General features: G+C 38.4%; 1 non-coding gene across 1 annotated transcript; it reads left to right on the top strand.

The window, feature by feature from the left end:
• Positions 1–374: 374 nt before the first annotated feature.
• On the top strand, positions 375–507 carry LOC136401590 (small nucleolar RNA SNORA42/SNORA80 family). Its single transcript, XR_010750615.1, has one exon. It is a non-coding gene; the product is annotated as a small nucleolar RNA SNORA42/SNORA80 family (small nucleolar RNA).
• The last annotated feature ends 9,060 nt before the right edge of the window (positions 508–9,567 follow it).

Below are 9,567 nucleotides of genomic sequence, written 5' to 3'. Positions count from 1 at the left end.
TGTTGAGTTGTAGCTCTTTATATATTCTATATATTAATCCCTTGTCAGATACATAATTTGCAAATATTTGCTCCTATTCTGTAGGTTTCCTTTCTATCCTAGAGAGTATCCTTAATTATCTAAAAGTTATTAACTTTGATGAAGTCCAACTTATCTCTGTTGCCTATGTTAATTTGGTATCATTATTTGTTTAAACTTTAGTTTTTAAATATTATATCATTTAAAGTACTAGCAAAGTACATCATCTGTTAGAAAGAGAGGGTATTATAGCATAGTGCATAATTAATGTGGAGATTAAGTTTACCAATAAAAAATATGAAAAGAGTCAAGAAGCAGAAAGAAAATATTCATTATTAATAAAAAATATACCATATGCATGAGTTTGAATTTATGGCAGGCCCATACCCATGGGTCTTTATAGTGCCCCATGCCAGAGCAAACTGTGGCCCTTAACTATTTCCTGGCCTCTGCCCATAGGCTGCAGGCACTGAAGCAGGTTGCACAGTGGAAAGAAGAAAAAAATATATATAAATATAAAATCATAATAGCTACTGACTCATTTAGTCAGTTGTTCAGTCAGCCAAACACTGAACCTTTATTTGTTATCTACTTTAACTATAATTACTATGCTGTTATCACTAAGGGAAAAATCCTAATATAAAATCTCATTTTAATTTACATATGGAAAAAATTTAAAAATAATAAATAAAAGAGTATATAGACAAGTTGAAGAATATAAAAAAGCTAAGACTTCTAATCAGATGGACCCTAAAACAAAACCCTGCCTTCCCAGGCAGTGGCGCAGTGGATAGAGCATTGACCTGGGATGCTCAGAACCCAGGTTCGAAACCCTGAGGTTGCTGGCTGGAGCATGGGCTCACCAGCTTGAGTGTAGGATCATAGACATGACCCCATGGTCGTTGACTTGAACCCAACGGTCACTGGCTTGAACCCAAGGGGTCACTATCTTGGCTGGAGCCCCCCCCATACACCGGGTCAAGGCACATATGAGAAAACAATCAATGAACAACTAAGGTACCGCAACAAAGAATTGATGCTTCTCATCTCTCTCCCTTCCTGCCTATCTTTCTTTCTCTAAAAAAGAAATAAATAAAATGACCCTGAAATCTGTAATGATAATTTATTTTTATTGGTCTCTTACCATGTTTATGATTTGTATAATCCATTTCCCATATATTATCTCTTTTTATTATCAAAACTGCCCCTTTCATGTAATTTAGGAACTAATGTTAATTTTTCAGTGAAATCTAGTTTTCCAGTCATATGCCACAAAGTGCTACTCAGTACAGACCTCTTTGACTCCTTTAGTAGAATATAAACTCTGTGTAGCCAAGGTGTGGGCTGTCTCATTCACCTCTGTATCTCTGTGACCTTGATACATTGTTCAGTTAATATTTATCACATGGTTATAAAATGAAACACTTTAATATTTGGTTGATAACCACTTCTGCTAAATCATAAGAAGAAAGAGTAAAAGTTCCTCCTCCTCTCTGAGTGATAAGTATAAAGAGAAACCAGTTTATTTTTCTTCACTTTTATCTTGGAACAAATCACAGTATTCCTCATTCTCAATCTCAGGTTGATGAAGAGAAAATTCTTGCAAGGAAATCTCATTTATTTAGGCAAATTGTACTGTGGTTTACTCATAATATTTTTATGAAGTTTTTCAAGTCACATTTTAAATGTTAGGGTAAAACTGTTGTGAGTTCCTTTCATTGTTTAGTATAGTTTGAGCCAAAGGGGATAAGGATGTGAAAGTGGGCTTATCTACTCCATCATCACAGAACCAAACAATTAATATTTTCTAGTATGTTAAGGTCAATTACCTTTCCTTAAACACAGCATGTAAACTGTGGTTTTGTATGAAATATCCCACTTAGTCACCTAAATTCCCTGGGCCATAATTTCACTCTCTATTTAAAAAAAATAACCTAAGGACTATCTTTATGTCCCTTGACTCTTGGATTGTTATATTATGTGAATTTAACAGTAAATTTTTAAATGAATATAATATTCTTTTAGAAACATAAAATGTTTTATCAACCTTTTGAGAAAGAGCTAATAAGCTCTCTTAAATTAATATTGATATGAAATATATTCTGCCACCTGGAATGTCTCCAGGTGGTTACTTGAGTCACTTTTAAGACACTGTTACTGCAACAGATATTTTTATACCAGTAATAGCAATGACACTCTAAATTAATTATATATGTAATGAATAAATCAGGGCCTAAATTGTCTCCACTTTAACCTTGGAATAGCCTGGCCCCTCCTCACCCCCTACACATGTGCAATGGTAAAAGTCAAGAGGAAGCTTGACCAGATGGTAGCACAGAGGATAGAAAGTTGGGCTGGGATGTGGAGGACCCAGGTCTGAAACCCTGAGGTCGCTGGTTTGAGCATGTTCTCACCAGCTTGAGTGCGGGGTTGCTGGCTTGAGTGTGGGATCATAGACATGACCCCATGGTCACTGGTTTGAGTGCAAAGATCACTGGCTTGAAGCCCAAAGTCACTGGCTTGAGCTCAAGGTCACTGGCTTGAGCAAGGGACCACTCACTCTGCTGTAGCCCCACAGTCAAGGCACATACGAGGAAGCAGTCAATGAACAACTAAGGTGTCACAATGAAGAATTGATGCTTCTCATCTCTCTTCCTTTCTGTCTGTTCTTATATGCCTCTCTCTTTGTCTCTCTCTCTGTCTCTGTCACATAAAAGGGAGGGATATTTTGGATGTGGAGGACTGACCTTGAGGACCGAAAGTGTTCCAGCCCCACACCAGGTTTCACAGACCAGGGTTCCACTGTTCGAAAGAGAAGTCACCATGCTTCTGACTGTGAATAAAAGGACTGTGACTAAATGAGACAGAGGGCTGCTAGAGTCCTAGGCATTCCTGTTAAAGGGCCTATGCACAGACTTACTCAGGAGGCAGTGGCTTGAAACACACTAGGAACATGTAAGAAGGAACTAAATTGTCTGGCTTTGAGCAAAAAGTTGAAGGGGCATCTTTCTTATAGACAGAAGTGCTGGAAGTGACCATTGTTCCTTGCTGAGCCCTCTTTCACAGAACAAGCAGGCAGCCATTATATCTGAGTCTCCATCAACCTGGCTAACACTGTTAGTCCTGCCCTGGTGATTTCCTGAAATCCTGCCCTATCCAACTTGTGGGCCCACTCAAGTCATTTGCAGTGGCTTTGCCTTACAAATGGCCTGTTTTGGCTCATGCTGCAGACTTTTGTAAAATTTATTTAAAGTTCACAAACCTTGAACAAGCATCACCTGGCCTCAGTTTGGCCCATACATTTTGCTAAGTGTTCACAAACCCAGCACTAGCAACAGCCATCTGCAGATCTTTATGTAGCTGAAGCTAGGTGGCCCTGGGCAGGATATAGACATTGGCTGATTTTGGCCCATACCTCCTGGGAGGTCCTAGAGCCAATGCACCCAATGATCAGTTTCAGAGTGCACTGGATTACAACATAGCCACTTCCACAAGTGACACAGGCCAAGAGTAGACTCATTGGGCACCAGAACCTCACTAAAGTGAGTCCATATCTGTGGTGTCAGCCCCTGCATAGCAGCTCTTCTGCTGGCATTGCAGCCAGTCTTCACAGCCAATCAGCATAAGATTAATTCCCTCCATTGACATGCCAACAGCAATTCAGACTTGACTACAACAAGACAGTGTACACAGCTCACACAGGGGATGTATCAGGAGTGCTCAGATTTGGTAACCAGGCAAGCTGTGGAACTGGGCCCTGTAGGACAGGACTGGGAGACATAGTAGCTTTATCTAATATACAGACACAGACACAAGGAGGCAGCCAAATGAGGAGACAAAAACATGTTTTAATGAAAATAAAAATTCCATGAAAAAGGCATTAAATGGAGGCAAGTAATCTACCAGATACAGAGTTTAAAACGCTGGTTATACAGATGCTCATTGAACTTAGAAAAGTAGATAAACTTAATGCAAACTTCAACAAAGAAGTAGAAAATATGAAAACAGAACTAGAAAATAAAAGAGAACTAGTCATAAATGAAGAATAGAATAACTAAAGTGAAGAATACATTACAAGGAATCAACAATAGAGTAGATGAAGCAGAGGATCAAATCAGAAATTTGGAAGATAAGGAAGCAGAATGTGACCAATCAGAACATCAAGAAGAGAAACAGAATCAAGCATACGAACATTTGCACCATGGGAGTGCTAAAAAGAGAAGAGAGAACAAGAAATTGAAAATCTATTTGAAAAAATGATTATAGAAAATTTTCCTAACTTGGGGAAGGAAATAGACATACAAGTCTAAGAAACGCAGAGTCCCAAATAAGATGAACCCAAAAGAGGTCTACACCAAGACACATCATAATTAAAATGCAAAGGTTAAAGACAAAGAGAGAATCTTATAGGCAATAAGAGAAAAGTAGATAGTTATCATAAGGGAGCTCCATAAGACCATCAGTTGATTACTAAACTTAAACTTTGCAGGCCAGAAGGGATTAGCACAAAATATTTGAAGTAATGAAAAGTGAGGGGCTACAACCAAGACTACTTTCTCAATGATAATAATCAAGGCTATTATTTAAAATAGAAGGAGAAATAAAGAGTTTCCAAGATAAGAAAAAGCTAAAAGAATTCATCACCACCAAACCAGTATTATAAGAAATGTTAAAGGCCTGACTGACTGGTGATGGCACAGTGTATTGAATGTTGGCCCCAGGACACTGAGGGCCTTGGTTCAAAACCATGAGGTCGCCAGACAGAGTGTAAGCTTGTCGGCTTGAGCACAGGGTCGCTGACTTGAGTCTAAAAGTGACTGACTTTAAGCCCAGAGTTGCTGCCTTGAGTAAGAGGTCACTGGCTCTGTTTGAGTTCCTCCCTGATCCTGGTCAAGACATGTATCAGAAGCAATCAATAAACAACTAAAGTGAAACAACGACAAGTTGATGTTTCTCATCTCTCTCCTTCCCTCTCCCTGTCCCTTACTGTCTCTCTCTAAAAAAATGTTAAAGGGTATTCTTTAAGGAGAAAAAAATGATAACAAAATATGAATAATAAAATAGCAGTAAATACATATCTACCAGCAATTACTTTAAATGAAAATGAATTAAATTCTCCAATCAAAAACACACAGTGGCTGAATGGATAACAAAACAAAACCCTTGCATATGCTGTGTAGAAGAGACTCATTTCCGATTGAAAGAAACACACAAACTGAAAGTAAAGGATATTTCATCAAAATGGAAACAACAGCAAAAAAAAAAAACCCACAAAAAAACTGAGGTAGCAATATTTATACCAAACAAAATAGACTTTAAAGCAAAGGGTGTAACAAAAGACAAGGAAGGACCCCGAAATTCTACTTATGGGTGTTTATCTGAAGAAACCCAAATGTTAAATTGAAAAGATATTCATTCATGTGTTCATTGCAGCATTATTTACAATAGGCAAGAAATAGAAGTAACCAAAGTGTCCATGAATAAATGAATGGATAAAGAAGAAATGATGCATATATCCAATGAAATATGACTCAGACATAAACAAAAGAAAGAAAAAGGGAAAAATCTTGCCATCTGCAACAATATGGATGGACCTAGAGGGTATTGTGTTGAGTGAAATAAGTCATCTAGAGAAAGACAAATGCCATATGATTTCACTTATAGGTGGAATCTATAAAACAAAATAAACAAACAAGCAGACCAAAAATAGACTCATAGATACAGACAACATTTTGATAGTTGTCAGATGGAAGGGGGTTTGGGAACTGGATAAAAAAGGTGAAGAGATTAAGAATTACAAAATAGGGGGAGGGGGGCCAGGAGGAATGGAGTTAAACAGGACAAATATAAGGTCATGGAAAATGATTTGACTTTGAGTGATGGACACGAAATGAATCAACAGTTCAAATGCTTTAGAGATGTTTACCTGAAACCTATGTGATCAATGCCACCCCATTAAATTTAATTACAATTTAGTAGTTAAAGAATTGTCATGGGAATATAAAGTACAGCATAGGGAATATAGTCAATATTGTAATAACTATGTATGGTGTCAGATGGGTACTAGATTTATCAGGGTGATCAGGTCATAAGTTGTATAAATATCTAATCACAGGTTTGTACACCATAAGCTAATATGATATTGTATGTCAACTGTAATTGAAAAAAATTATTAAAGTTAAATTTTACCAAAATAACCTGTTTTTTTAAAAAAAAGGCAGTTTTACATAGGAAAAGAGAGACACCTAGACTTTGTTAAAGAAACACATACACACAAAACAATATATAGTTAATATATTTAGTATATATTATACATAGACAATGTAGCATAAATATACAATACAATATACAGTACTGTTAGCATATTACAATGTGGACTTGTTACTATACAATAACTAAGTATAATGAATACTGTACGTTGTTAATTAATACTTTTAACTTTCAAAAATCCTTTGTCTTTTCATGACTTCCTTCATTTTGCTCTTTACTTCAAATAATACGTCTATTTTAATTTAAAAATATCCAGATTCTTCCAAATATTATTTGTGTGTATGCCTTAAGCATATTTAACAAAAAATAACACCAGGCCCTGGCCGGTTGGCTCAGCGGTAGAGCGTCGGCCTGGCGTGCGGGGGACCCGGGTTCGATTCCCGGCCAGGGCACATAGGAGAAGCGCCCATTTGCTTCTCCACCCCCACCCCCTCCTTCCTCTCTGTTTCTCTCTTCCCCTCCCGCAGCCGAGGCTCCATTGGAGCAAAGATGGCCCGGTCGCTGGGGATGGCTTCTTGGCCTCTGCCCCAGGCGCTAGAGTGGCTCTGGTCGCGGCAGAGCGACGCCCCGGAGGGGCAGAGCATCGCCCCCTGGTGGGCTGGGCGTGCCGGGTGGATCCCGGTCGGGCGCATGCGGGAGTCTGTCTGACTGTCTCTCCCCGTTTCCAGCTTCAGAAACATACCAAAAAAAAAAAAAAAAAAAAAAAAAAAACACCAAAAAACACATAGCAAAACCCCATTTAGGAAAATATAAAACTTTGGTAGAGCTACGACCAGGAAAGATATTATGAGGGAAAGGAGCTATTTTGTCTAAGGAGAGTTGGTGTGCTGGATAATAAAATCTCATCATTTTAGAATTTATAAGGAAGTGATCTGAAGTAGCATTAAGTGGTAGGTATTTAAAATAAAAATGGAAGGATCTTTCTAAACCTTAAATTATTTGGCAATAGTTATAAACTTTTTTTTTTTTTACTTTTCCGAAGCTGGAAACGGGGAGACAGTCAGACAGACTCCCGCATGCGCCCCACCAGGATCCACCTGGCATGCCCACCAGGGGACGATGCTCTGTCCATCCGGGGCGTCTCTCTGTCGCGACCAGAGTCACAGCGCCTGGGGCAGAGGCCAAGGAGCCATCCCCAGCGCCTGGGCCATCTTTTTGCTCCAATGGAGCCTCGGCTGCGGGAGGGGAAGAGGGAGACAAAGAAGAAGGAGGAGGGGAGGTGAAGAAGCAGATGGGCGCTTCTCCTGTGTGCCCTGGTCGGGAATTGAACCCAGGACTCCTGCACGCCAGGCCGACGCTCTACCACTGAGCCAACTGGCCAGGGCCATATAAACTTTTACAAATAATTCTTGATCTGATGCACCATTTGGAATTTGTGATGACTCTTGTTTAGTTTCTTGTATGGCAGTTGAACACATCTACTTCATTTTATTTTTAATTTAAAATGCCTTTGCTAAACATGCATTCAAATAAATTATTTCAATCCAGTTGGCAGCATCAGGAATTTACCCAATGGGAATAGGGAAAGAGAGGGGAGGACAAAAAGGGAATCACAGGAGAGATGTCTTAGCACACATGAACGGTGAGCAATAGGGGTCTCATTGCTGTGCCCAAGCCACTCTCTCGGGAATATCACTTGTTCGATAGAAGCCATGTATTTCTATTTGTTTTTGTACCCAAATCTCTAATATAATTTTAAGTTTATGTGTTATTCAGCATTTGAAGTTGAATAATGATAATCATATATTCATAATTAAACTTTGTATCAGTTGTAAACTAAGACAACTTTAGAGATGAACTTGAGCACGTTATACTATTTTGTTACTTTTAAACATCTAGCTATGTTGCAATTAATATATTGTTGGTATAAAACATTTGAAAAGTTAAAAGTTAAATTACTGTAATGTGATTCATATCACAAACACTGAGATGTACTATGGGCTAACTAAATTCTCAGGAAACTAGTCACTGAATAAAAACCCACAATCACTTAAATAAAACATTTAGTATATAACTAAGGTATCAGCACTCTTCCTAGATACTATCATTGTTTATTAAAAAAATTTTGAATTTTTAAAGGGAGGAGGGTTTTATTCTTTTAAAATATGCCAGTGGATAAAATTGTTAATGTATGTATCTTTCCTTGTATATGTTCACATTGACCACATGTAAGTTAAAATAAATATACGTTGTTTTCCTTAACTTATTGATAACTGCCTGCCACTCCCCCCGCCAATCTAGAAATAAATGTGAAATGTTAACTGAAAACATCCAAATCTAGATCACACTGGTAACTAACTGCCTTTGAAATATAAATACAAATACTTTCCTCCAAAGTACTCTATTTAAGATAAAGAATGATTAAATTTAAAAAATAACTGTCATGAACACAGGTACAATCTTCTCTTCTACTTTGTATGAATATTGCAAGTTCACATTAAAACAACTCCATAATCCGGTTGAGTAGCTAAAGTAAATAAGCGACATAGGGGCATTAAAAAAGAAAAGAAAAAGCCAATTATTGGTGCCGTGACCGCCTGGCAGCCTTTCTGCTCAGCCCCTCGGCAGGTCCAGCGGTCTGAGCCTCTCCACCGTGCAGGAAGCCGGTTTGGTCCGCAGCCGTGCACGCGCGGTGCATTTGGGCAAGCCCGGCTGCGAGCTGACTTCGAATTTAAAAGCCACTCAGCAGGCAGAGACTGCTGGATAGACAGAGGGCGATAGTGAGGAACTTGGAAAACTAAGGTGAACTAGAGCTTCCTTATAAGATCTCTGCAGCACAATAGAAAAGGGCATTTCTTGGTGGATTTTTATGCACCATCACCAGCTGTTGAAAGCATAATGGAGCACTTGTCTCAAGATAATAACGTAATTAAACCTAATATTGTAAAACAGTCTCTGACTTAGGAAGTAAAAGAATGGGAAGAGATTGTTCCTGCCCCACTTGAAGAAAAACTGTATTCCACAAAGAAGAGGAAATGAGAAGTTTCACCAGATTTTAGCCTTATAGTTAATTCTCTCGTTTTGAGCATCATGGAGTAATAATTTACAAACCTGACCGACCTTTACATAAAAGTGTGTTATATGTGCCATTTGAGTTTTCTAGGTACTTTTAGCTCTTTATCCCCTTTGCTGCAAGAGGTAGGGGAATAGCTTGCTTGGAGCCACTTTGTAATCTGTGTAGTACAAGCACATTGTTCTTGATTTTGTTAAATCAAGTGTAATTTTTTTTGTTAATGAGATAGTTTTGCCCTACAACACAACTATTTTGAACAACAAAAC

This window comes from Saccopteryx leptura, chromosome 3 (assembly GCF_036850995.1).
Source record: "Saccopteryx leptura isolate mSacLep1 chromosome 3, mSacLep1_pri_phased_curated, whole genome shotgun sequence".
NCBI lineage: Eukaryota > Metazoa > Chordata > Mammalia > Chiroptera > Emballonuridae > Saccopteryx > Saccopteryx leptura.
The sequence above is the reverse complement of the archived record's forward strand: the minus strand, read 5'-3'. Positions and strand labels throughout refer to the sequence as shown.